Raw genomic sequence first — 25,970 nt, 5'->3', positions numbered from 1 at the left:
GAGCGGCCCGTGCGCAAGGGAGGGGGCGTCAGCCTTGGGCCGGGCGAGCCCGGGCTGGACGCGGTGCCCTGGGGCTGGCAATCACCCGTGGGGACCCCAAGACTTCCTCGCAGCCGAGGTCTCAAAGGTCCCCTTCGGCTTGGCTCCCTGAGGCGAGACCCAGCCCCCGCCCCCAGGCCAGAAGCTGAGTGTGGGAGAGAGTGTGCGTGTGAGTGTGTCGGTGGGCGACGGTGGGGTCGGGTCGACTGGGGGGCCGGGTGGATACCCACAGTGGAGGGGGGAGGGTGTGGCGGCCGGGCCTTTGGAAGCCTGTGTGGTCCTCTTGCTGTCTCTCTCTCTCCCTCTTTCTCCGTCTCCCTTACTTGTGGTTTCCGGCTCTTGACCTGTCTGGGCTGCGGGGGGTGTGTCTGTGTTTGGGGGGCGGGGGGGCGGGCGTGAGGGTGTGTGTGTGTGTGTGTGTGTGTGTGTGTGTGTGTGTTGTGCGCCCGCGCCTGCGGGAGACCTCGAGGTTGCCTGGCAGGATGCGTCTGGGGGTGGGGCTGTGGCCCCGGCCCCGCCCAGAATTGCCTGAGGCCTGCCAAGGGAGCCCCAGACAGAGACCCCCGCGCCCCCGCCCCCGCCGTTCCTCTGGTTTCCTGGACGCCGAAAGCCCAGGGGCTCGCGGGCCGCGCGGAGGCAACCCAGGTCTGCAGCGGGAGTCGGGGCCCCGGCCACCCAACCTGAGAGGGGCTGGAAGGCAGGCGGCGGCTCTGAGCGCGGTGGGGTGCCAGGGGCCAGCGGCAGGCGGGGCTTGCGGTGCGGCTGGGGCCCGGGGCTAAAGGAGAGGGGAGGCAGGGAAAAAAAGAGACAACAAAAAGCCTACAGCACCCGGTATTCCCAGGCGGTCTCCCATCCAAGTACTAACCGGGCCCGACCCTGCTTAGCTTCCGAGATCAGACGAGATCGGGCGCGTTCAGGGTGGTATGGCCGTAGACGGAGGCGGCTGCCGCCAGGCGCCCTAAGAGCCCTGCGCTGCGCCTGCCTTTCGCTCTGACCTGCCGGTCGGGCCAGCCGGCGGCCGCAGCTCTCCAGCTCTCCACGGAGCGCGCGCTGCACTTGAGCTGCACCACCCGCGACCGGACTCCCGGCGGCCCGGTGGCCGGCCCACGCCGCCCCGCCCCCCGCCCCCCGTCACCCCCGGCCAACACTCGGCCGGCCCGGCCCGGGGGACCACAGGGCTTCCGGGACCCGGAGCAGCCGGCCGGGTGTGCCTGCCGGGGGCTGTAGGGGGGAGGGTGGAGTGAGGGGCGCGGAGGTCTTGGCGCTCTCCCACCCTGGGACCCTCCAGGCACCACCCGGCTCGGGGGCCGCCGCCCCTCCCCCACCCCCTCGCCCACCTCCCCAAGGCGTTCGCTGCCCAGGGCCACGTGGCCCCGGATCTGTCTGGCCTCGGGGCCCGCTGGGGCCCGCTGGGGCCCGCGGTCCTCTGAGCCTCCTGCGGGCCTAGGCGCAGCCCAGCCGTGGCCCTGAGCGCCCATCCTGCCCGGCACCTGCGCGGTGCCCAAACCCACCTGGAGCCACCAGCGCCGGCGCCCAGAGCTCGTCAGCCCCGCCCCTTCGCCCCACCGAGGCCCCCCCCCCTTGCCCCCACGCCGCCCTCCAAGCACAGGACCTTGCTGAGGGTGCAGACGAGCGACATGCAGCCACACGGACAGGCACACAGACACACTCGCAGGCACCCACGCCAAGTGAGACAGCCGGCCGGCGCAAGCTCGTCAGCCAGGGCCACAGCCAGAGCACCCACCCGTGAGAGGCCGGGGCCAGAGGAAGGGACGGGAGGCCCGGGGGTCAGGAGAGACAGAGACGGAAAGAGATGAAGGTTCAGAGACAGGCTCCCAAGACGGCGAGAGGGCAGAGGCAGAGGCAGAGGCAGATGCAGACAGACAGACAGACACGAGCGCGCAGGCACACCCAGGGAGGTAGAGCCAGAGAGAGGGAGACACAGAGCGACCGACAGAGAGACGGAAAGCGGGACACGGACAGGGGACAGGGGATGGCATCCCATCCGAGACGGACACTCTGGCACAGACCGTCACACACCGCAGAGAGCGGCCCGTGCGCAAGGGAGGGGGCGTCAGCCTTGGGCCGGGCGAGCCCGGGCTGGACGCGGTGCCCTGGGGCTGGCAATCACCCGTGGGGACCCCAAGACTTCCTCGCAGCCGAGGTCTCAAAGGTCCCCTTCGGCTTGGCTCCCTGAGGCGAGACCCAGCCCCCGCCCCCAGGCCAGAAGCTGAGTGTGGGAGAGAGTGTGCGTGTGAGTGTGTCGGTGGGCGACGGTGGGGTCGGGTCGACTGGGGGGCTGGGTGGATACCCACAGTGGAGGGGGGAGGGTGTGGCGGCCGGGCCTTTGGAAGCCTGTGTGGTCCTCTTGCTGTCTCTCTCTCTCCCTCTTTCTCCGTCTCCCTTACTTGTGGTTTCCGGCTCTTGACCTGTCTGGGCTGCGGGGGGTGTGTCTGTGTTTGGGGGGCGGGGGGGCGGGCGTGAGGGTGTGTGTGTGTGTGTGTGTGTGTGTGTGTGTGTTGTGCGCCCGCGCCTGCGGGAGACCTCGAGGTTGCCTGGCAGGATGCGTCTGGGGGTGGGGCTGTGGCCCCGGCCCCGCCCAGAATTGCCTGAGGCCTGCCAAGGGAGCCCCAGACAGAGACCCCCGCGCCCCCGCCCCCGCCGTTCCTCTGGTTTCCTGGACGCCGAAAGCCCAGGGGCTCGCGGGCCGCGCGGAGGCAACCCAGGTCTGCAGCGGGAGTCGGGGCCCCGGCCACCCAACCTGAGAGGGGCTGGAAGGCAGGCGGCGGCTCTGAGCGCGGTGGGGTGCCAGGGGCCAGCGGCAGGCGGGGCTTGCGGTGCGGCTGGGGCCCGGGGCTAAAGGAGAGGGGAGGCAGGGAAAAAAAGAGACAACAAAAAGCCTACAGCACCCGGTATTCCCAGGCGGTCTCCCATCCAAGTACTAACCGGGCCCGACCCTGCTTAGCTTCCGAGATCAGACGAGATCGGGCGCGTTCAGGGTGGTATGGCCGTAGACGGAGGCGGCTGCCGCCAGGCGCCCTAAGAGCCCTGCGCTGCGCCTGCCTTTCGCTCTGACCTGCCGGTCGGGCCAGCCGGCGGCCGCAGCTCTCCAGCTCTCCACGGAGCGCGCGCTGCACTTGAGCTGCACCACCCGCGACCGGACTCCCGGCGGCCCGGTGGCCGGCCCACGCCGCCCCGCCCCCCGCCCCCCGTCACCCCCGGCCAACACTCGGCCGGCCCGGCCCGGGGGACCACAGGGCTTCCGGGACCCGGAGCAGCCGGCCGGGTGTGCCTGCCGGGGGCTGTAGGGGGGAGGGTGGAGTGAGGGGCGCGGAGGTCTTGGCGCTCTCCCACCCTGGGACCCTCCAGGCACCACCCGGCTCGGGGGCCGCCGCCCCTCCCCCACCCCCTCGCCCACCTCCCCAAGGCGTTCGCTGCCCAGGGCCACGTGGCCCCGGATCTGTCTGGCCTCGGGGCCCGCTGGGGCCCGCTGGGGCCCGCGGTCCTCTGAGCCTCCTGCGGGCCTAGGCGCAGCCCAGCCGTGGCCCTGAGCGCCCATCCTGCCCGGCACCTGCGCGGTGCCCAAACCCACCTGGAGCCACCAGCGCCGGCGCCCAGAGCTCGTCAGCCCCGCCCCTTCGCCCCACCGAGGCCCCCCCCCCTTGCCCCCACGCCGCCCTCCAAGCACAGGACCTTGCTGAGGGTGCAGACGAGCGACATGCAGCCACACGGACAGGCACACAGACACACTCGCAGGCACCCACGCTAAGTGAGACAGCCGGCCGGCGCAAGCTCGTCAGCCAGGGCCACAGCCAGAGCACCCACCCGTGAGAGGCCGGGGCCAGAGGAAGGGACGGGAGGCCCGGGGGTCAGGAGAGACAGAGACGGAAAGAGATGAAGGTTCAGAGACGAAGAGACGAAGAGATGAAGGCTCCCAAGACGGCGAGAGGGCAGAGGCAGAGGCAGAGGCAGATGCAGACAGACAGACAGACACGAGCGCGCAGGCACACCCAGGGAGGGAGAGCCAGAGAGAGGGAGACACAGAGCGACCGACAGAGAGACGGAAAGCGGGACACGGACAGGGGACAGGGGATGGCATCCCATCCGAGACGGACACTCTGGCACAGACCGTCACACACCGCAGAGAGCGGCCCGTGCACAAGGGAGGGGGCGTCAGCCTTGGGCCGGGCGAGCCCGGGCTGGACGCGGTGCCCTGGGGCTGGCAATCACCCGTGGGGACCCCAAGACTTCCTCGCAGCCGAGGTCTCAAAGGTCCCCTTCGGCTTGGCTCCCTGAGGCGAGACCCAGCCCCCGCCCCCAGGCCAGAAGCTGAGTGTGGGAGAGAGTGTGCGTGTGAGTGTGTCGGTGGGCGACGGTGGGGTCGGGTCGACTGGGGGGCCGGGTGGATACCCACAGTGGAGGGGGGAGGGTGTGGCGGCCGGGCCTTTGGAAGCCTGTGTGGTCCTCTTGCTGTCTCTCTCTCTCCCTCTTTCTCCGTCTCCCTTACTTGTGGTTTCCCGCTCTTGACCTGTCTGGGCTGCGGGGGGTGTGTCTGTGTTTGGGGGGCGGGGGGGCGGGCGTGAGGGTGTGTGTGTGTGTGTGTGTGTGTTGTGCGCCCGCGCCTGCGGGAGACCTCGAGGTTGCCTGGCAGGATGCGTCTGGGGGTGGGGCTGGGGCCCCGGCCCCGCCCAGAATTGCCTGAGGCCTGCCAAGGGAGCCCCAGACAGAGACCCCCGCGCCCCCGCCCCCGCCGTTCCTCTGGTTTCCTGGACGCCGAAAGCCCAGGGGCTCGCGGGCCGCGCGGAGGCAACCCAGGTCTGCAGCGGGAGTCGGGGCCCCGGCCACCCAACCTGAGAGGGGCTGGAAGGCAGGCGGCGGCTCTGAGCGCGGTGGGGTGCCAGGGGCCAGCGGCAGGCGGGGCTTGCGGTGCGGCTGGGGCCCGGGGCTAAAGGAGAGGGGAGGCAGGGAAAAAAAGAGACAACAAAAAGCCTACAGCACCCGGTATTCCCAGGCGGTCTCCCATCCAAGTACTAACCGGGCCCGACCCTGCTTAGCTTCCGAGATCAGACGAGATCGGGCGCGTTCAGGGTGGTATGGCCGTAGACGGAGGCGGCTGCCGCCAGGCGCCCTAAGAGCCCTGCGCTGCGCCTGCCTTTCGCTCTGACCTGCCGGTCGGGCCAGCCGGCGGCCGCAGCTCTCCAGCTCTCCACGGAGCGCGCGCTGCACTTGAGCTGCACCACCCGCGACCGGACTCCCGGCGGCCCGGTGGCCGGCCCACGCCGCCCCGCCCCCCGCCCCCCGTCACCCCCGGCCAACACTCGGCCGGCCCGGCCCGGGGGACCACAGGGCTTCCGGGACCCGGAGCAGCCGGCCGGGTGTGCCTGCCGGGGGCTGTAGGGGGGAGGGTGGAGTGAGGGGCGCGGAGGTCTTGGCGCTCTCCCACCCTGGGACCCTCCAGGCACCACCCGGCTCGGGGGCCGCCGCCCCTCCCCCACCCCCTCGCCCACCTCCCCAAGGCGTTCGCTGCCCAGGGCCACGTGGCCCCGGATCTGTCTGGCCTCGGGGCCCGCTGGGGCCCGCTGGGGCCCGCGGTCCTCTGAGCCTCCTGCGGGCCTAGGCGCAGCCCAGCCGTGGCCCTGAGCGCCCATCCTGCCCGGCACCTGCGCGGTGCCCAAACCCACCTGGAGCCACCAGCGCCGGCGCCCAGAGCTCGTCAGCCCCGCCCCTTCGCCCCACCGAGACCCCCCCCCCCTTGCCCCCACGCCGCCCTCCAAGCACAGGACCTTGCTGAGGGTGCAGACGAGCGACATGCAGCCACACGGACAGGCACACAGACACACTCGCAGGCACCCACGCCAAGTGAGACAGCCGGCCGGCGCAAGCTCGTCAGCCAGGGCCACAGCCAGAGCACCCACCCGTGAGAGGCCGGGGCCAGAGGAAGGGACGGGAGGCCCGGGGGTCAGGAGAGACAGAGACGGAAAGAGATGAAGGTTCAGAGACAGGCTCCCAAGACGGCGAGAGGGCAGAGGCAGAGGCAGAGGCAGATGCAGACAGACAGACAGACACGAGCGCGCAGGCACACCCAGGGAGGGAGAGCCAGAGAGAGGGAGACACAGAGCGACCGACAGAGAGACGGAAAGCGGGACACGGACAGGGGACAGGGGATGGCATCCCATCCGAGACGGACACTCTGGCACAGACCGTCACACACCGCAGAGAGCGGCCCGTGCGCAAGGGAGGGGGCGTCAGCCTTGGGCCGGGCGAGCCCGGGCTGGACGCGGTGCCCTGGGGCTGGCAATCACCCGTGGGGACCCCAAGACTTCCTCGCAGCCGAGGTCTCAAAGGTCCCCTTCGGCTTGGCTCCCTGAGGCGAGACCCAGCCCCCGCCCCCAGGCCAGAAGCTGAGTGTGGGAGAGAGTGTGCGTGTGAGTGTGTCGGTGGGCGACGGTGGGGTCGGGTCGACTGGGGGGCCGGGTGGATACCCACAGTGGAGGGGGGAGGGTGTGGCGGCCGGGCCTTTGGAAGCCTGTGTGGTCCTCTTGCTGTCTCTCTCTCTCCCTCTTTCTCCGTCTCCCTTACTTGTGGTTTCCCGCTCTTGACCTGTCTGGGCTGCGGGGGGTGTGTCTGTGTTTGGGGGGCGGGGGGGCGGGCGTGAGGGTGTGTGTGTGTGTGTGTGTGTGTGTGTGTGTGTGTGTGTTGTGCGCCCGCGCCTGCGGGAGACCTCGAGGTTGCCTGGCAGGATGCGTCTGGGGGTGGGGCTGGGGCCCCGGCCCCGCCCAGAATTGCCTGAGGCCTGCCAAGGGAGCCCCAGACAGAGACCCCCGCGCCCCCGCCCCCGCCGTTCCTCTGGTTTCCTGGACGCCGAAAGCCCAGGGGCTCGCGGGCCGCGCGGAGGCAACCCAGGTCTGCAGCGGGAGTCGGGGCCCCGGCCACCCAACCTGAGAGGGGCTGGAAGGCAGGCGGCGGCTCTGAGCGCGGTGGGGTGCCAGGGGCCAGCGGCAGGCGGGGCTTGCGGTGCGGCTGGGGCCCGGGGCTAAAGGAGAGGGGAGGCAGGGAAAAAAAGAGACAACAAAAAGCCTACAGCACCCGGTATTCCCAGGCGGTCTCCCATCCAAGTACTAACCGGGCCCGACCCTGCTTAGCTTCCGAGATCAGACGAGATCGGGCGCGTTCAGGGTGGTATGGCCGTAGACGGAGGCGGCTGCCGCCAGGCGCCCTAAGAGCCCTGCGCTGCGCCTGCCTTTCGCTCTGACCTGCCGGTCGGGCCAGCCGGCGGCCGCAGCTCTCCAGCTCTCCACGGAGCGCGCGCTGCACTTGAGCTGCACCACCCGCGACCGGACTCCCGGCGGCCCGGTGGCCGGCCCACGCCGCCCCGCCCCCCGCCCCCCGTCACCCCCGGCCAACACTCGGCCGGCCCGGCCCGGGGGACCACAGGGCTTCCGGGACCCGGAGCAGCCGGCCGGGTGTGCCTGCCGGGGGCTGTAGGGGGGAGGGTGGAGTGAGGGGCGCGGAGGTCTTGGCGCTCTCCCACCCTGGGACCCTCCAGGCACCACCCGGCTCGGGGGCCGCCGCCCCTCCCCCACCCCCTCGCCCACCTCCCCAAGGCGTTCGCTGCCCAGGGCCACGTGGCCCCGGATCTGTCTGGCCTCGGGGCCCGCTGGGGCCCGCTGGGGCCCGCGGTCCTCTGAGCCTCCTGCGGGCCTAGGCGCAGCCCAGCCGTGGCCCTGAGCGCCCATCCTGCCCGGCACCTGCGCGGTGCCCAAACCCACCTGGAGCCACCAGCGCCGGCGCCCAGAGCTCGTCAGCCCCGCCCCTTCGCCCCACCGAGACCCCCCCCCCTTGCCCCCACGCCGCCCTCCAAGCACAGGACCTTGCTGAGGGTGCAGACGAGCGACATGCAGCCACACGGACAGGCACACAGACACACTCGCAGGCACCCACGCCAAGTGAGACAGCCGGCCGGCGCAAGCTCGTCAGCCAGGGCCACAGCCAGAGCACCCACCCGTGAGAGGCCGGGGCCAGAGGAAGGGACGGGAGGCCCGGGGGTCAGGAGAGACAGAGACGGAAAGAGATGAAGGTTCAGAGACAGGCTCCCAAGACGGCGAGAGGGCAGAGGCAGAGGCAGAGGCAGATGCAGACAGACAGACAGACACGAGCGCGCAGGCACACCCAGGGAGGGAGAGCCAGAGAGAGGGAGACACAGAGCGACCGACAGAGAGACGGAAAGCGGGACACGGACAGGGGACAGGGGATGGCATCCCATCCGAGACGGACACTCTGGCACAGACCGTCACACACCGCAGAGAGCGGCCCGTGCGCAAGGGAGGGGGCGTCAGCCTTGGGCCGGGCGAGCCCGGGCTGGACGCGGTGCCCTGGGGCTGGCAATCACCCGTGGGGACCCCAAGACTTCCTCGCAGCCGAGGTCTCAAAGGTCCCCTTCGGCTTGGCTCCCTGAGGCGAGACCCAGCCCCCGCCCCCAGGCCAGAAGCTGAGTGTGGGAGAGAGTGTGCGTGTGAGTGTGTCGGTGGGCGACGGTGGGGTCGGGTCGACTGGGGGGCCGGGTGGATACCCACAGTGGAGGGGGGAGGGTGTGGCGGCCGGGCCTTTGGAAGCCTGTGTGGTCCTCTTGCTGTCTCTCTCTCTCCCTCTTTCTCCGTCTCCCTTACTTGTGGTTTCCCGCTCTTGACCTGTCTGGGCTGCGGGGGGTGTGTCTGTGTTTGGGGGGCGGGGGGGCGGGCGTGAGGGTGTGTGTGTGTGTGTGTGTGTGTTGTGCGCCCGCGCCTGCGGGAGACCTCGAGGTTGCCTGGCAGGATGCGTCTGGGGGTGGGGCTGGGGCCCCGGCCCCGCCCAGAATTGCCTGAGGCCTGCCAAGGGAGCCCCAGACAGAGACCCCCGCGCCCCCGCCCCCGCCGTTCCTCTGGTTTCCTGGACGCCGAAAGCCCAGGGGCTCGCGGGCCGCGCGGAGGCAACCCAGGTCTGCAGCGGGAGTCGGGGCCCCGGCCACCCAACCTGAGAGGGGCTGGAAGGCAGGCGGCGGCTCTGAGCGCGGTGGGGTGCCAGGGGCCAGCGGCAGGCGGGGCTTGCGGTGCGGCTGGGGCCCGGGGCTAAAGGAGAGGGGAGGCAGGGAAAAAAAGAGACAACAAAAAGCCTACAGCACCCGGTATTCCCAGGCGGTCTCCCATCCAAGTACTAACCGGGCCCGACCCTGCTTAGCTTCCGAGATCAGACGAGATCGGGCGCGTTCAGGGTGGTATGGCCGTAGACGGAGGCGGCTGCCGCCAGGCGCCCTAAGAGCCCTGCGCTGCGCCTGCCTTTCGCTCTGACCTGCCGGTCGGGCCAGCCGGCGGCCGCAGCTCTCCAGCTCTCCACGGAGCGCGCGCTGCACTTGAGCTGCACCACCCGCGACCGGACTCCCGGCGGCCCGGTGGCCGGCCCACGCCGCCCCGCCCCCCGCCCCCCGTCACCCCCGGCCAACACTCGGCCGGCCCGGCCCGGGGGACCACAGGGCTTCCGGGACCCGGAGCAGCCGGCCGGGTGTGCCTGCCGGGGGCTGTAGGGGGGAGGGTGGAGTGAGGGGCGCGGAGGTCTTGGCGCTCTCCCACCCTGGGACCCTCCAGGCACCACCCGGCTCGGGGGCCGCCGCCCCTCCCCCACCCCCTCGCCCACCTCCCCAAGGCGTTCGCTGCCCAGGGCCACGTGGCCCCGGATCTGTCTGGCCTCGGGGCCCGCTGGGGCCCGCTGGGGCCCGCGGTCCTCTGAGCCTCCTGCGGGCCTAGGCGCAGCCCAGCCGTGGCCCTGAGCGCCCATCCTGCCCGGCACCTGCGCGGTGCCCAAACCCACCTGGAGCCACCAGCGCCGGCGCCCAGAGCTCGTCAGCCCCGCCCCTTCGCCCCACCGAGGCCCCCCCCCCTTGCCCCCACGCCGCCCTCCAAGCACAGGACCTTGCTGAGGGTGCAGACGAGCGACATGCAGCCACACGGACAGGCACACAGACACACTCGCAGGCACCCACGCCAAGTGAGACAGCCGGCCGGCGCAAGCTCGTCAGCCAGGGCCACAGCCAGAGCACCCACCCGTGAGAGGCCGGGGCCAGAGGAAGGGACGGGAGGCCCGGGGGTCAGGAGAGACAGAGACGGAAAGAGATGAAGGTTCAGAGACAGGCTCCCAAGACGGCGAGAGGGCAGAGGCAGAGGCAGAGGCAGATGCAGACAGACAGACAGACACGAGCGCGCAGGCACACCCAGGGAGGGAGAGCCAGAGAGAGGGAGACACAGAGCGACCGACAGAGAGACGGAAAGCGGGACACGGACAGGGGACAGGGGATGGCATCCCATCCGAGACGGACACTCTGGCACAGACCGTCACACACCGCAGAGAGCGGCCCGTGCGCAAGGGAGGGGGCGTCAGCCTTGGGCCGGGCGAGCCCGGGCTGGACGCGGTGCCCTGGGGCTGGCAATCACCCGTGGGGACCCCAAGACTTCCTCGCAGCCGAGGTCTCAAAGGTCCCCTTCGGCTTGGCTCCCTGAGGCGAGACCCAGCCCCCGCCCCCAGGCCAGAAGCTGAGTGTGGGAGAGAGTGTGCGTGTGAGTGTGTCGGTGGGCGACGGTGGGGTCGGGTCGACTGGGGGGCCGGGTGGATACCCACAGTGGAGGGGGGAGGGTGTGGCGGCCGGGCCTTTGGAAGCCTGTGTGGTCCTCTTGCTGTCTCTCTCTCTCCCTCTTTCTCCGTCTCCCTTACTTGTGGTTTCCCGCTCTTGACCTGTCTGGGCTGCGGGGGGTGTGTCTGTGTTTGGGGGGCGGGGGGGCGGGCGTGAGGGTGTGTGTGTGTGTGTGTGTGTGTGTGTGTGTGTGTGTGTTGTGCGCCCGCGCCTGCGGGAGACCTCGAGGTTGCCTGGCAGGATGCGTCTGGGGGTGGGGCTGGGGCCCCGGCCCCGCCCAGAATTGCCTGAGGCCTGCCAAGGGAGCCCCAGACAGAGACCCCCGCGCCCCCGCCCCCGCCGTTCCTCTGGTTTCCTGGACGCCGAAAGCCCAGGGGCTCGCGGGCCGCGCGGAGGCAACCCAGGTCTGCAGCGGGAGTCGGGGCCCCGGCCACCCAACCTGAGAGGGGCTGGAAGGCAGGCGGCGGCTCTGAGCGCGGTGGGGTGCCAGGGGCCAGCGGCAGGCGGGGCTTGCGGTGCGGCTGGGGCCCGGGGCTAAAGGAGAGGGGAGGCAGGGAAAAAAAGAGACAACAAAAAGCCTACAGCACCCGGTATTCCCAGGCGGTCTCCCATCCAAGTACTAACCGGGCCCGACCCTGCTTAGCTTCCGAGATCAGACGAGATCGGGCGCGTTCAGGGTGGTATGGCCGTAGACGGAGGCGGCTGCCGCCAGGCGCCCTAAGAGCCCTGCGCTGCGCCTGCCTTTCGCTCTGACCTGCCGGTCGGGCCAGCCGGCGGCCGCAGCTCTCCAGCTCTCCACGGAGCGCGCGCTGCACTTGAGCTGCACCACCCGCGACCGGACTCCCGGCGGCCCGGTGGCCGGCCCACGCCGCCCCGCCCCCCGCCCCCCGTCACCCCCGGCCAACACTCGGCCGGCCCGGCCCGGGGGACCACAGGGCTTCCGGGACCCGGAGCAGCCGGCCGGGTGTGCCTGCCGGGGGCTGTAGGGGGGAGGGTGGAGTGAGGGGCGCGGAGGTCTTGGCGCTCTCCCACCCTGGGACCCTCCAGGCACCACCCGGCTCGGGGGCCGCCGCCCCTCCCCCACCCCCTCGCCCACCTCCCCAAGGCGTTCGCTGCCCAGGGCCACGTGGCCCCGGATCTGTCTGGCCTCGGGGCCCGCTGGGGCCCGCTGGGGCCCGCGGTCCTCTGAGCCTCCTGCGGGCCTAGGCGCAGCCCAGCCGTGGCCCTGAGCGCCCATCCTGCCCGGCACCTGCGCGGTGCCCAAACCCACCTGGAGCCACCAGCGCCGGCGCCCAGAGCTCGTCAGCCCCGCCCCTTCGCCCCACCGAGACCCCCCCCCCCTTGCCCCCACGCCGCCCTCCAAGCACAGGACCTTGCTGAGGGTGCAGACGAGCGACATGCAGCCACACGGACAGGCACACAGACACACTCGCAGGCACCCACGCCAAGTGAGACAGCCGGCCGGCGCAAGCTCGTCAGCCAGGGCCACAGCCAGAGCACCCACCCGTGAGAGGCCGGGGCCAGAGGAAGGGACGGGAGGCCCGGGGGTCAGGAGAGACAGAGACGGAAAGAGATGAAGGTTCAGAGACAGGCTCCCAAGACGGCGAGAGGGCAGAGGCAGAGGCAGAGGCAGATGCAGACAGACAGACAGACACGAGCGCGCAGGCACACCCAGGGAGGGAGAGCCAGAGAGAGGGAGACACAGAGCGACCGACAGAGAGACGGAAAGCGGGACACGGACAGGGGACAGGGGATGGCATCCCATCCGAGACGGACACTCTGGCACAGACCGTCACACACCGCAGAGAGCGGCCCGTGCGCAAGGGAGGGGGCGTCAGCCTTGGGCCGGGCGAGCCCGGGCTGGACGCGGTGCCCTGGGGCTGGCAATCACCCGTGGGGACCCCAAGACTTCCTCGCAGCCGAGGTCTCAAAGGTCCCCTTCGGCTTGGCTCCCTGAGGCGAGACCCAGCCCCCGCCCCCAGGCCAGAAGCTGAGTGTGGGAGAGAGTGTGCGTGTGAGTGTGTCGGTGGGCGACGGTGGGGTCGGGTCGACTGGGGGGCCGGGTGGATACCCACAGTGGAGGGGGGAGGGTGTGGCGGCCGGGCCTTTGGAAGCCTGTGTGGTCCTCTTGCTGTCTCTCTCTCTCCCTCTTTCTCCGTCTCCCTTACTTGTGGTTTCCCGCTCTTGACCTGTCTGGGCTGCGGGGGGTGTGTCTGTGTTTGGGGGGCGGGGGGGCGGGCGTGAGGGTGTGTGTGTGTGTGTGTGTGTGTGTGTGTGTGTGTGTGTTGTGCGCCCGCGCCTGCGGGAGACCTCGAGGTTGCCTGGCAGGATGCGTCTGGGGGTGGGGCTGGGGCCCCGGCCCCGCCCAGAATTGCCTGAGGCCTGCCAAGGGAGCCCCAGACAGAGACCCCCGCGCCCCCGCCCCCGCCGTTCCTCTGGTTTCCTGGACGCCGAAAGCCCAGGGGCTCGCGGGCCGCGCGGAGGCAACCCAGGTCTGCAGCGGGAGTCGGGGCCCCGGCCACCCAACCTGAGAGGGGCTGGAAGGCAGGCGGCGGCTCTGAGCGCGGTGGGGTGCCAGGGGCCAGCGGCAGGCGGGGCTTGCGGTGCGGCTGGGGCCCGGGGCTAAAGGAGAGGGGAGGCAGGGAAAAAAAGAGACAACAAAAAGCCTACAGCACCCGGTATTCCCAGGCGGTCTCCCATCCAAGTACTAACCGGGCCCGACCCTGCTTAGCTTCCGAGATCAGACGAGATCGGGCGCGTTCAGGGTGGTATGGCCGTAGACGGAGGCGGCTGCCGCCAGGCGCCCTAAGAGCCCTGCGCTGCGCCTGCCTTTCGCTCTGACCTGCCGGTCGGGCCAGCCGGCGGCCGCAGCTCTCCAGCTCTCCACGGAGCGCGCGCTGCACTTGAGCTGCACCACCCGCGACCGGACTCCCGGCGGCCCGGTGGCCGGCCCACGCCGCCCCGCCCCCCGCCCCCCGTCACCCCCGGCCAACACTCGGCCGGCCCGGCCCGGGGGACCACAGGGCTTCCGGGACCCGGAGCAGCCGGCCGGGTGTGCCTGCCGGGGGCTGTAGGGGGGAGGGTGGAGTGAGGGGCGCGGAGGTCTTGGCGCTCTCCCACCCTGGGACCCTCCAGGCACCACCCGGCTCGGGGGCCGCCGCCCCTCCCCCACCCCCTCGCCCACCTCCCCAAGGCGTTCGCTGCCCAGGGCCACGTGGCCCCGGATCTGTCTGGCCTCGGGGCCCGCTGGGGCCCGCTGGGGCCCGCGGTCCTCTGAGCCTCCTGCGGGCCTAGGCGCAGCCCAGCCGTGGCCCTGAGCGCCCATCCTGCCCGGCACCTGCGCGGTGCCCAAACCCACCTGGAGCCACCAGCGCCGGCGCCCAGAGCTCGTCAGCCCCGCCCCTTCGCCCCACCGAGACCCCCCCCCCTTGCCCCCACGCCGCCCTCCAAGCACAGGACCTTGCTGAGGGTGCAGACGAGCGACATGCAGCCACACGGACAGGCACACAGACACACTCGCAGGCACCCACGCCAAGTGAGACAGCCGGCCGGCGCAAGCTCGTCAGCCAGGGCCACAGCCAGAGCACCCACCCGTGAGAGGCCGGGGCCAGAGGAAGGGACGGGAGGCCCGGGGGTCAGGAGAGACAGAGACGGAAAGAGATGAAGGTTCAGAGACAGGCTCCCAAGACGGCGAGAGGGCAGAGGCAGAGGCAGAGGCAGATGCAGACAGACAGACAGACACGAGCGCGCAGGCACACCCAGGGAGGGAGAGCCAGAGAGAGGGAGACACAGAGCGACCGACAGAGAGACGGAAAGCGGGACACGGACAGGGGACAGGGGATGGCATCCCATCCGAGACGGACACTCTGGCACAGACCGTCACACACCGCAGAGAGCGGCCCGTGCGCAAGGGAGGGGGCGTCAGCCTTGGGCCGGGCGAGCCCGGGCTGGACGCGGTGCCCTGGGGCTGGCAATCACCCGTGGGGACCCCAAGACTTCCTCGCAGCCGAGGTCTCAAAGGTCCCCTTCGGCTTGGCTCCCTGAGGCGAGACCCAGCCCCCGCCCCCAGGCCAGAAGCTGAGTGTGGGAGAGAGTGTGCGTGTGAGTGTGTCGGTGGGCGACGGTGGGGTCGGGTCGACTGGGGGGCCGGGTGGATACCCACAGTGGAGGGGGGAGGGTGTGGCGGCCGGGCCTTTGGAAGCCTGTGTGGTCCTCTTGCTGTCTCTCTCTCTCCCTCTTTCTCCGTCTCCCTTACTTGTGGTTTCCCGCTCTTGACCTGTCTGGGCTGCGGGGGGTGTGTCTGTGTTTGGGGGGCGGGGGGGCGGGCGTGAGGGTGTGTGTGTGTGTGTGTGTGTGTTGTGCGCCCGCGCCTGCGGGAGACCTCGAGGTTGCCTGGCAGGATGCGTCTGGGGGTGGGGCTGGGGCCCCGGCCCCGCCCAGAATTGCCTGAGGCCTGCCAAGGGAGCCCCAGACAGAGACCCCCGCGCCCCCGCCCCCGCCGTTCCTCTGGTTTCCTGGACGCCGAAAGCCCAGGGGCTCGCGGGCCGCGCGGAGGCAACCCAGGTCTGCAGCGGGAGTCGGGGCCCCGGCCACCCAACCTGAGAGGGGCTGGAAGGCAGGCGGCGGCTCTGAGCGCGGTGGGGTGCCAGGGGCCAGCGGCAGGCGGGGCTTGCGGTGCGGCTGGGGCCCGGGGCTAAAGGAGAGGGGAGGCAGGGAAAAAAAGAGACAACAAAAAGCCTACAGCACCCGGTATTCCCAGGCGGTCTCCCATCCAAGTACTAACCGGGCCCGACCCTGCTTAGCTTCCGAGATCAGACGAGATCGGGCGCGTTCAGGGTGGTATGGCCGTAGACGGAGGCGGCTGCCGCCAGGCGCCCTAAGAGCCCTGCGCTGCGCCTGCCTTTCGCTCTGACCTGCCGGTCGGGCCAGCCGGCGGCCGCAGCTCTCCAGCTCTCCACGGAGCGCGCGCTGCACTTGAGCTGCACCACCCGCGACCGGACTCCCGGCGGCCCGGTGGCCGGCCCACGCCGCCCCGCCCCCCGCCCCCCGTCACCCCCGGCCAACACTCGGCCGGCCCGGCCCGGGGGACCACAGGGCTTCCGGGACCCGGAGCAGCCGGCCGGGTGTGCCTGCCGGGGGCTGTAGGGGGGAGGGTGGAGTGAGGGGCGCGGAGGTCTTGGCGCTCTCCCACCCTGGGACCCTCCAGGCACCACCCGGCTCGGGGGCCGCCGCCCCTCCCCCACCCCCTCGCCCACCTCCCCAAGGCGTTCGCTGCCCAGGGCCACGTGGCCCCGGATCTGTCTGGCCTCGGGGCCCGCTGGGGCCCGCTGGGGCCCGCGGTCCTCTGAGCCTCCTGCGGGCCTAGGCGCAGCCCAGCCGTGGCCCTGAGCGCCCATCCTGCCCGGCACCTGCGCGGTGCCCAAACCCACCTGGAGCCACCAGCGCCGGCGCCCAGAGCTCGTCAGCCCCGCCCCTTCGCCCCACCGAGGCCCCCCCCCCTTGCCCCCACGCCGCCCTCCAAGCACAGGACCTTGCTGAGGGTGCAGACGAGCGACATGCAGCCACACGGACAGGCACACAGACACACTCGCAGGCACCCACGCCAAGTGAGACAGCCGGCCGGCGCAAGCTCGTCAGCCAGGGCCACAGCCAGAGCACCCACCCGTGAGAGGCCGGGGCCAGAGGAAGGGACGGGAGGCCCGGGGGTCAGGAGAGACAGAGACGGAAAGAGATGAAGGTTCAGAGACAGGCTCCCAAGACGGCGAGAGGGCAGAGGCAGAGGCAGAGGCAGATGCAGACAGACAGACAGACACGAGCGCGCAGGCACACCCAGGGAGGGAGAGCCAGAGAGAGGGAGACACAGAGCGACCGACAGAGAGACGGAAAGCGGGACACGGACAGGGGACAGGGGATGGCATCCCATCCGAGACGGACACTCTGGCACAGACCGTCACACACCGCAGAGAGCGGCCCGTGCGCAAGGGAGGGGGCGTCAGCCTTGGGCCGGGCGAGCCCGGGCTGGACGCGGTGCCCTGGGGCTGGCAATCACCCGTGGGGACCCCAAGACTTCCTCGCAGCCGAGGTCTCAAAGGTCCCCTTCGGCTTGGCTCCCTGAGGCGAGACCCAGCCCCCGCCCCCAGGCCAGAAGCTGAGTGTGGGAGAGAGTGTGCGTGTGAGTGTGTCGGTGGGCGACGGTGGGGTCGGGTCGACTGGGGGGCCGGGTGGATACCCACAGTGGAGGGGGGAGGGTGTGGCGGCCGGGCCTTTGGAAGCCTGTGTGGTCCTCTTGCTGTCTCTCTCTCTCCCTCTTTCTCCGTCTCCCTTACTTGTGGTTTCCGGCTCTTGACCTGTCTGGGCTGCGGGGGGTGTGTCTGTGTTTGGGGGGCGGGGGGGCGGGCGTGAGGGTGTGTGTGTGTGTGTGTGTGTGTGTGTGTGTGTGTGTTGTGCGCCCGCGCCTGCGGGAGACCTCGAGGTTGCCTGGCAGGATGCGTCTGGGGGTGGGGCTGGGGCCCCGGCCCCGCCCAGAATTGCCTGAGGCCTGCCAAGGGAGCCCCAGACAGAGACCCCCGCGCCCCCGCCCCCGCCGTTCCTCTGGTTTCCTGGACGCCGAAAGCCCAGGGGCTCGCGGGCCGCGCGGAGGCAACCCAGGTCTGCAGCGGGAGTCGGGGCCCCGGCCACCCAACCTGAGAGGGGCTGGAAGGCAGGCGGCGGCTCTGAGCGCGGTGGGGTGCCAGGGGCCAGCGGCAGGCGGGGCTTGCGGTGCGGCTGGGGCCCGGGGCTAAAGGAGAGGGGAGGCAGGGAAAAAAAGAGACAACAAAAAGCCTACAGCACCCGGTATTCCCAGGCGGTCTCCCATCCAAGTACTAACCGGGCCCGACCCTGCTTAGCTTCCGAGATCAGACGAGATCGGGCGCGTTCAGGGTGGTATGGCCGTAGACGGAGGCGGCTGCCGCCAGGCGCCCTAAGAGCCCTGCGCTGCGCCTGCCTTTCGCTCTGACCTGCCGGTCGGGCCAGCCGGCGGCCGCAGCTCTCCAGCTCTCCACGGAGCGCGCGCTGCACTTGAGCTGCACCACCCGCGACCGGACTCCCGGCGGCCCGGTGGCCGGCCCACGCCGCCCCGCCCCCCGCCCCCCGTCACCCCCGGCCAACACTCGGCCGGCCCGGCCCGGGGGACCACAGGGCTTCCGGGACCCGGAGCAGCCGGCCGGGTGTGCCTGCCGGGGGCTGTAGGGGGGAGGGTGGAGTGAGGGGCGCGGAGGTCTTGGCGCTCTCCCACCCTGGGACCCTCCAGGCACCACCCGGCTCGGGGGCCGCCGCCCCTCCCCCACCCCCTCGCCCACCTCCCCAAGGCGTTCGCTGCCCAGGGCCACGTGGCCCCGGATCTGTCTGGCCTCGGGGCCCGCTGGGGCCCGCTGGGGCCCGCGGTCCTCTGAGCCTCCTGCGGGCCTAGGCGCAGCCCAGCCGTGGCCCTGAGCGCCCATCCTGCCCGGCACCTGCGCGGTGCCCAAACCCACCTGGAGCCACCAGCGCCGGCGCCCAGAGCTCGTCAGCCCCGCCCCTTCGCCCCACCGAGACCCCCCCCCCTTGCCCCCACGCCGCCCTCCAAGCACAGGACCTTGCTGAGGGTGCAGACGAGCGACATGCAGCCACACGGACAGGCACACAGACACACTCGCAGGCACCCACGCCAAGTGAGACAGCCGGCCGGCGCAAGCTCGTCAGCCAGGGCCACAGCCAGAGCACCCACCCGTGAGAGGCCGGGGCCAGAGGAAGGGACGGGAGGCCCGGGGGTCAGGAGAGACAGAGACGGAAAGAGATGAAGGTTCAGAGACAGGCTCCCAAGACGGCGAGAGGGCAGAGGCAGAGGCAGAGGCAGATGCAGACAGACAGACAGACACGAGCGCGCAGGCACACCCAGGGAGGGAGAGCCAGAGAGAGGGAGACACAGAGCGACCGACAGAGAGACGGAAAGCGGGACACGGACAGGGGACAGGGGATGGCATCCCATCCGAGACGGACACTCTGGCACAGACCGTCACACACCGCAGAGAGCGGCCCGTGCGCAAGGGAGGGGGCGTCAGCCTTGGGCCGGGCGAGCCCGGGCTGGACGCGGTGCCCTGGGGCTGGCAATCACCCGTGGGGACCCCAAGACTTCCTCGCAGCCGAGGTCTCAAAGGTCCCCTTCGGCTTGGCTCCCTGAGGCGAGACCCAGCCCCCGCCCCCAGGCCAGAAGCTGAGTGTGGGAGAGAGTGTGCGTGTGAGTGTGTCGGTGGGCGACGGTGGGGTCGGGTCGACTGGGGGGCCGGGTGGATACCCACAGTGGAGGGGGGAGGGTGTGGCGGCCGGGCCTTTGGAAGCCTGTGTGGTCCTCTTGCTGTCTCTCTCTCTCCCTCTTTCTCCGTCTCCCTTACTTGTGGTTTCCCGCTCTTGACCTGTCTGGGCTGCGGGGGGTGTGTCTGTGTTTGGGGGGCGGGGGGGCGGGCGTGAGGGTGTGTGTGTGTGTGTGTGTGTGTTGTGCGCCCGCGCCTGCGGGAGACCTCGAGGTTGCCTGGCAGGATGCGTCTGGGGGTGGGGCTGGGGCCCCGGCCCCGCCCAGAATTGCCTGAGGCCTGCCAAGGGAGCCCCAGACAGAGACCCCCGCGCCCCCGCCCCCGCCGTTCCTCTGGTTTCCTGGACGCCGAAAGCCCAGGGGCTCGCGGGCCGCGCGGAGGCAACCCAGGTCTGCAGCGGGAGTCGGGGCCCCGGCCACCCAACCTGAGAGGGGCTGGAAGGCAGGCGGCGGCTCTGAGCGCGGTGGGGTGCCAGGGGCCAGCGGCAGGCGGGGCTTGCGGTGCGGCTGGGGCCCGGGGCTAAAGGAGAGGGGAGGCAGGGAAAAAAAGAGACAACAAAAAGCCTACAGCACCCGGTATTCCCAGGCGGTCTCCCATCCAAGTACTAACCGGGCCCGACCCTGCTTAGCTTCCGAGATCAGACGAGATCGGGCGCGTTCAGGGTGGTATGGCCGTAGACGGAGGCGGCTGCCGCCAGGCGCCCTAAGAGCCCTGCGCTGCGCCTGCCTTTCGCTCTGACCTGCCGGTCGGGCCAGCCGGCGGCCGCAGCTCTCCAGCTCTCCACGGAGCGCGCGCTGCACTTGAGCTGCACCACCCGCGACCGGACTCCCGGCGGCCCGGTGGCCGGCCCACGCCGCCCCGCCCCCCGCCCCCCGTCACCCCCGGCCAACACTCGGCCGGCCCGGCCCGGGGGACCACAGGGCTTCCGGGACCCGGAGCAGCCGGCCGGGTGTGCCTGCCGGGGGCTGTAGGGGGGAGGGTGGAGTGAGGGGCGCGGAGGTCTTGGCGCTCTCCCACCCTGGGACCCTCCAGGCACCACCCGGCTCGGGGGCCGCCGCCCCTCCCCCACCCCCTCGCCCACCTCCCCAAGGCGTTCGCTGCCCAGGGCCACGTGGCCCCGGATCTGTCTGGCCTCGGGGCCCGCTGGGGCCCGCTGGGGCCCGCGGTCCTCTGAGCCTCCTGCGGGCCTAGGCGCAGCCCAGCCGTGGCCCTGAGCGCCCATCCTGCCCGGCACCTGCGCGGTGCCCAAACCCACCTGGAGCCACCAGCGCCGGCGCCCAGAGCTCGTCAGCCCCGCCCCTTCGCCCCACCGAGGCCCCCCCCCCTTGCCCCCACGCCGCCCTCCAAGCACAGGACCTTGCTGAGGGTGCAGACGAGCGACATGCAGCCACACGGACAGGCACACAGACACACTCGCAGGCACCCACGCCAAGTGAGACAGCCGGCCGGCGCAAGCTCGTCAGCCAGGGCCACAGCCAGAGCACCCACCCGTGAGAGGCCGGGGCCAGAGGAAGGGACGGGAGGCCCGGGGGTCAGGAGAGACAGAGACGGAAAGAGATGAAGGTTCAGAGACAGGCTCCCAAGACGGCGAGAGGGCAGAGGCAGAGGCAGAGGCAGATGCAGACAGACAGACAGACACGAGCGCGCAGGCACACCCAGGGAGGGAGAGCCAGAGAGAGGGAGACACAGAGCGACCGACAGAGAGACGGAAAGCGGGACACGGACAGGGGACAGGGGATGGCATCCCATCCGAGACGGACACTCTGGCACAGACCGTCACACACCGCAGAGAGCGGCCCGTGCGCAAGGGAGGGGGCGTCAGCCTTGGGCCGGGCGAGCCCGGGCTGGACGCGGTGCCCTGGGGCTGGCAATCACCCGTGGGGACCCCAAGACTTCCTCGCAGCCGAGGTCTCAAAGGTCCCCTTCGGCTTGGCTCCCTGAGGCGAGACCCAGCCCCCGCCCCCAGGCCAGAAGCTGAGTGTGGGAGAGAGTGTGCGTGTGAGTGTGTCGGTGGGCGACGGTGGGGTCGGGTCGACTGGGGGGCCGGGTGGATACCCACAGTGGAGGGGGGAGGGTGTGGCGGCCGGGCCTTTGGAAGCCTGTGTGGTCCTCTTGCTGTCTCTCTCTCTCCCTCTTTCTCCGTCTCCCTTACTTGTGGTTTCCGGCTCTTGACCTGTCTGGGCTGCGGGGGGTGTGTCTGTGTTTGGGGGGCGGGGGGGCGGGCGTGAGGGTGTGTGTGTGTGTGTGTGTGTGTGTGTGTGTGTGTGTTGTGCGCCCGCGCCTGCGGGAGACCTCGAGGTTGCCTGGCAGGATGCGTCTGGGGGTGGGGCTGTGGCCCCGGCCCCGCCCAGAATTGCCTGAGGCCTGCCAAGGGAGCCCCAGACAGAGACCCCCGCGCCCCCGCCCCCGCCGTTCCTCTGGTTTCCTGGACGCCGAAAGCCCAGGGGCTCGCGGGCCGCGCGGAGGCAACCCAGGTCTGCAGCGGGAGTCGGGGCCCCGGCCACCCAACCTGAGAGGGGCTGGAAGGCAGGCGGCGGCTCTGAGCGCGGTGGGGTGCCAGGGGCCAGCGGCAGGCGGGGCTTGCGGTGCGGCTGGGGCCCGGGGCTAAAGGAGAGGGGAGGCAGGGAAAAAAAGAGACAACAAAAAGCCTACAGCACCCGGTATTCCCAGGCGGTCTCCCATCCAAGTACTAACCGGGCCCGACCCTGCTTAGCTTCCGAGATCAGACGAGATCGGGCGCGTTCAGGGTGGTATGGCCGTAGACGGAGGCGGCTGCCGCCAGGCGCCCTAAGAGCCCTGCGCTGCGCCTGCCTTTCGCTCTGACCTGCCGGTCGGGCCAGCCGGCGGCCGCAGCTCTCCAGCTCTCCACGGAGCGCGCGCTGCACTTGAGCTGCACCACCCGCGACCGGACTCCCGGCGGCCCGGTGGCCGGCCCACGCCGCCCCGCCCCCCGCCCCCCGTCACCCCCGGCCAACACTCGGCCGGCCCGGCCCGGGGGACCACAGGGCTTCCGGGACCCGGAGCAGCCGGCCGGGTGTGCCTGCCGGGGGCTGTAGGGGGGAGGGTGGAGTGAGGGGCGCGGAGGTCTTGGCGCTCTCCCACCCTGGGACCCTCCAGGCACCACCCGGCTCGGGGGCCGCCGCCCCTCCCCCACCCCCTCGCCCACCTCCCCAAGGCGTTCGCTGCCCAGGGCCACGTGGCCCCGGATCTGTCTGGCCTCGGGGCCCGCTGGGGCCCGCTGGGGCCCGCGGTCCTCTGAGCCTCCTGCGGGCCTAGGCGCAGCCCAGCCGTGGCCCTGAGCGCCCATCCTGCCCGGCACCTGCGCGGTGCCCAAACCCACCTGGAGCCACCAGCGCCGGCGCCCAGAGCTCGTCAGCCCCGCCCCTTCGCCCCACCGAGGCCCCCCCCCCTTGCCCCCACGCCGCCCTCCAAGCACAGGACCTTGCTGAGGGTGCAGACGAGCGACATGCAGCCACACGGACAGGCACACAGACACACTCGCAGGCACCCACGCCAAGTGAGACAGCCGGCCGGCGCAAGCTCGTCAGCCAGGGCCACAGCCAGAGCACCCACCCGTGAGAGGCCGGGGCCAGAGGAAGGGACGGGAGGCCCGGGGGTCAGGAGAGACAGAGACGGAAAGAGATGAAGGTTCAGAGACAGGCTCCCAAGACGGCGAGAGGGCAGAGGCAGAGGCAGAGGCAGATGCAGACAGACAGACAGACACGAGCGCGCAGGCACACCCAGGGAGGTAGAGCCAGAGAGAGGGAGACACAGAGCGACCGACAGAGAGACGGAAAGCGGGACACGGACAGGGGACAGGGGATGGCATCCCATCCGAGACGGACACTCTGGCACAGACCGTCACACACCGCAGAGAGCGGCCCGTGCGCAAGGGAGGGGGCGTCAGCCTTGGGCCGGGCGAGCCCGGGCTGGACGCGGTGCCCTGGGGCTGGCAATCACCCGTGGGGACCCCAAGACTTCCTCGCAGCCGAGGTCTCAAAGGTCCCCTTCGGCTTGGCTCCCTGAGGCGAGACCCAGCCCCCGCCCCCAGGCCAGAAGCTGAGTGTGGGAGAGAGTGTGCGTGTGAGTGTGTCGGTGGGCGACGGTGGGGTCGGGTCGACTGGGGGGCTGGGTGGATACCCACAGTGGAGGGGGGAGGGTGTGGCGGCCGGGCCTTTGGAAGCCTGTGTGGTCCTCTTGCTGTCTCTCTCTCTCCCTCTTTCTCCGTCTCCCTTACTTGTGGTTTCCGGCTCTTGACCTGTCTGGGCTGCGGGGGGTGTGTCTGTGTTTGGGGGGCGGGGGGGCGGGCGTGAGGGTGTGTGTGTGTGTGTGTGTGTGTGTGTGTGTGTTTTGCGCCCGCGCCTGCGGGAGACCTCGAGGTTGCCTGGCAGGATGCGTCTGGGGGTGGGGCTGTGGCCCCGGCCCCGCCCAGAATTGCCTGAGGCCTGCCAAGGGAGCCCCAGACAGAGACCCCCGCGCCCCCGCCCCCGCCGTTCCTCTGGTTTCCTGGACGCCGAAAGCCCAGGGGCTCGCGGGCCGCGCGGAGGCAACCCAGGTCTGCAGCGGGAGTCGGGGCCCCGGCCACCCAACCTGAGAGGGGCTGGAAGGCAGGCGGCGGCTCTGAGCGCGGTGGGGTGCCAGGGGCCAGCGGCAGGCGGGGCTTGCGGTGCGGCTGGGGCCCGGGGCTAAAGGAGAGGGGAGGCAGGGAAAAAAAGAGACAACAAAAAGCCTACAGCACCCGGTATTCCCAGGCGGTCTCCCATCCAAGTACTAACCGGGCCCGACCCTGCTTAGCTTCCGAGATCAGACGAGATCGGGCGCGTTCAGGGTGGTATGGCCGTAGACGGAGGCGGCTGCCGCCAGGCGCCCTAAGAGCCCTGCGCTGCGCCTGCCTTTCGCTCTGACCTGCCGGTCGGGCCAGCCGGCGGCCGCAGCTCTCCAGCTCTCCACGGAGCGCGCGCTGCACTTGAGCTGCACCACCCGCGACCGGACTCCCGGCGGCCCGGTGGCCGGCCCACGCCGCCCCGCCCCCCGCCCCCCGTCACCCCCGGCCAACACTCGGCCGGCCCGGCCCGGGGGACCACAGGGCTTCCGGGACCCGGAGCAGCCGGCCGGGTGTGCCTGCCGGGGGCTGTAGGGGGGAGGGTGGAGTGAGGGGCGCGGAGGTCTTGGCGCTCTCCCACCCTGGGACCCTCCAGGCACCACCCGGCTCGGGGGCCGCCGCCCCTCCCCCACCCCCTCGCCCACCTCCCCAAGGCGTTCGCTGCCCAGGGCCACGTGGCCCCGGATCTGTCTGGCCTCGGGGCCCGCTGGGGCCCGCTGGGGCCCGCGGTCCTCTGAGCCTCCTGCGGGCCTAGGCGCAGCCCAGCCGTGGCCCTGAGCGCCCATCCTGCCCGGCACCTGCGCGGTGCCCAAACCCACCTGGAGCCACCAGCGCCGGCGCCCAGAGCTCGTCAGCCCCGCCCCTTCGCCCCACCGAGGCCCCCCCCCCTTGCCCCCACGCCGCCCTCCAAGCACAGGACCTTGCTGAGGGTGCAGACGAGCGACATGCAGCCACACGGACAGGCACACAGACACACTCGCAGGCACCCACGCTAAGTGAGACAGCCGGCCGGCGCAAGCTCGTCAGCCAGGGCCACAGCCAGAGCACCCACCCGTGAGAGGCCGGGGCCAGAGGAAGGGACGGGAGGCCCGGGGGTCAGGAGAGACAGAGACGGAAAGAGATGAAGGTTCAGAGACGAAGAGACGAAGAGATGAAGGCTCCCAAGACGGCGAGAGGGCAGAGGCAGAGGCAGAGGCAGATGCAGACAGACAGACAGACACGAGCGCGCAGGCACACCCAGGGAGGGAGAGCCAGAGAGAGGGAGACACAGAGCGACCGACAGAGAGACGGAAAGCGGGACACGGACAGGGGACAGGGGATGGCATCCCATCCGAGACGGACACTCTGGCACAGACCGTCACACACCGCAGAGAGCGGCCCGTGCACAAGGGAGGGGGCGTCAGCCTTGGGCCGGGCGAGCCCGGGCTGGACGCGGTGCCCTGGGGCTGGCAATCACCCGTGGGGACCCCAAGACTTCCTCGCAGCCGAGGTCTCAAAGGTCCCCTTCGGCTTGGCTCCCTGAGGCGAGACCCAGCCCCCGCCCCCAGGCCAGAAGCTGAGTGTGGGAGAGAGTGTGCGTGTGAGTGTGTCGGTGGGCGACGGTGGGGTCGGGTCGACTGGGGGGCCGGGTGGATACCCACAGTGGAGGGGGGAGGGTGTGGCGGCCGGGCCTTTGGAAGCCTGTGTGGTCCTCTTGCTGTCTCTCTCTCTCCCTCTTTCTCCGTCTCCCTTACTTGTGGTTTCCCGCTCTTGACCTGTCTGGGCTGCGGGGGGTGTGTCTGTGTTTGGGGGGCGGGGGGGCGGGCGTGAGGGTGTGTGTGTGTGTGTGTGTGTGTGTGTGTGTGTTGTGCGCCCGCGCCTGCGGGAGACCTCGAGGTTGCCTGGCAGGATGCGTCTGGGGGTGGGGCTGGGGCCCCGGCCCCGCCCAGAATTGCCTGAGGCCTGCCAAGGGAGCCCCAGACAGAGACCCCCGCGCCCCCGCCCCCGCCGTTCCTCTGGTTTCCTGGACGCCGAAAGCCCAGGGGCTCGCGGGCCGCGCGGAGGCAACCCAGGTCTGCAGCGGGAGTCGGGGCCCCGGCCACCCAACCTGAGAGGGGCTGGAAGGCAGGCGGCGGCTCTGAGCGCGGTGGGGTGCCAGGGGCCAGCGGCAGGCGGGGCTTGCGGTGCGGCTGGGGCCCGGGGCTAAAGGAGAGGGGAGGCAGGGAAAAAAAGAGACAACAAAAAGCCTACAGCACCCGGTATTCCCAGGCGGTCTCCCATCCAAGTACTAACCGGGCCCGACCCTGCTTAGCTTCCGAGATCAGACGAGATCGGGCGCGTTCAGGGTGGTATGGCCGTAGAC

General features: G+C 71.2%; 13 non-coding genes across 13 annotated transcripts; all 13 read right to left on the bottom strand.

Moving 5' to 3' along the window:
- Nucleotides 1–855: 855 nt before the first annotated feature.
- Nucleotides 856–974, bottom strand: LOC138087945 (5S ribosomal RNA). Its single transcript, XR_011145545.1, has one exon. It is a non-coding gene; the product is annotated as a 5S ribosomal RNA (ribosomal RNA).
- Nucleotides 975–2,936: 1,962 nt separating this feature from the next.
- Nucleotides 2,937–3,055, bottom strand: LOC138087944 (5S ribosomal RNA). The gene has a single exon (XR_011145544.1). It is a non-coding gene; the product is annotated as a 5S ribosomal RNA (ribosomal RNA).
- Nucleotides 3,056–5,025: 1,970 nt separating this feature from the next.
- On the bottom strand, nucleotides 5,026–5,144 carry LOC138087943 (5S ribosomal RNA). The gene has a single exon (XR_011145543.1). It is a non-coding gene; the product is annotated as a 5S ribosomal RNA (ribosomal RNA).
- A 1,969-nt stretch (nucleotides 5,145–7,113) lies between these two features.
- On the bottom strand, nucleotides 7,114–7,232 carry LOC138087941 (5S ribosomal RNA). Its single transcript, XR_011145541.1, has one exon. It is a non-coding gene; the product is annotated as a 5S ribosomal RNA (ribosomal RNA).
- A 1,952-nt stretch (nucleotides 7,233–9,184) lies between these two features.
- Nucleotides 9,185–9,303, bottom strand: LOC138087940 (5S ribosomal RNA). Its single transcript, XR_011145540.1, has one exon. It is a non-coding gene; the product is annotated as a 5S ribosomal RNA (ribosomal RNA).
- Nucleotides 9,304–11,271: 1,968 nt separating this feature from the next.
- LOC138087939 (5S ribosomal RNA) lies at nucleotides 11,272–11,390 on the bottom strand. Its single transcript, XR_011145539.1, has one exon. It is a non-coding gene; the product is annotated as a 5S ribosomal RNA (ribosomal RNA).
- Nucleotides 11,391–13,359: 1,969 nt separating this feature from the next.
- On the bottom strand, nucleotides 13,360–13,478 carry LOC138087938 (5S ribosomal RNA). Its single transcript, XR_011145538.1, has one exon. It is a non-coding gene; the product is annotated as a 5S ribosomal RNA (ribosomal RNA).
- A 1,952-nt stretch (nucleotides 13,479–15,430) lies between these two features.
- LOC138087937 (5S ribosomal RNA) lies at nucleotides 15,431–15,549 on the bottom strand. Its single transcript, XR_011145537.1, has one exon. It is a non-coding gene; the product is annotated as a 5S ribosomal RNA (ribosomal RNA).
- Nucleotides 15,550–17,515: 1,966 nt separating this feature from the next.
- On the bottom strand, nucleotides 17,516–17,634 carry LOC138087936 (5S ribosomal RNA). Its single transcript, XR_011145536.1, has one exon. It is a non-coding gene; the product is annotated as a 5S ribosomal RNA (ribosomal RNA).
- Nucleotides 17,635–19,586: 1,952 nt separating this feature from the next.
- Nucleotides 19,587–19,705, bottom strand: LOC138087934 (5S ribosomal RNA). Its single transcript, XR_011145535.1, has one exon. It is a non-coding gene; the product is annotated as a 5S ribosomal RNA (ribosomal RNA).
- A 1,966-nt stretch (nucleotides 19,706–21,671) lies between these two features.
- Nucleotides 21,672–21,790, bottom strand: LOC138087933 (5S ribosomal RNA). The gene has a single exon (XR_011145534.1). It is a non-coding gene; the product is annotated as a 5S ribosomal RNA (ribosomal RNA).
- Nucleotides 21,791–23,752: 1,962 nt separating this feature from the next.
- Nucleotides 23,753–23,871, bottom strand: LOC138087932 (5S ribosomal RNA). The gene has a single exon (XR_011145533.1). It is a non-coding gene; the product is annotated as a 5S ribosomal RNA (ribosomal RNA).
- A 1,980-nt stretch (nucleotides 23,872–25,851) lies between these two features.
- On the bottom strand, nucleotides 25,852–25,970 carry LOC138087931 (5S ribosomal RNA). Its single transcript, XR_011145532.1, has one exon. It is a non-coding gene; the product is annotated as a 5S ribosomal RNA (ribosomal RNA).

This window comes from Capricornis sumatraensis, chromosome 10, assembly GCF_032405125.1.
Source record: "Capricornis sumatraensis isolate serow.1 chromosome 10, serow.2, whole genome shotgun sequence".
Lineage (NCBI taxonomy): Eukaryota > Metazoa > Chordata > Mammalia > Artiodactyla > Bovidae > Capricornis > Capricornis sumatraensis.
Note: the sequence above shows the minus strand (reverse complement) of the source record. Positions and strands in the feature narration are given on the sequence as shown.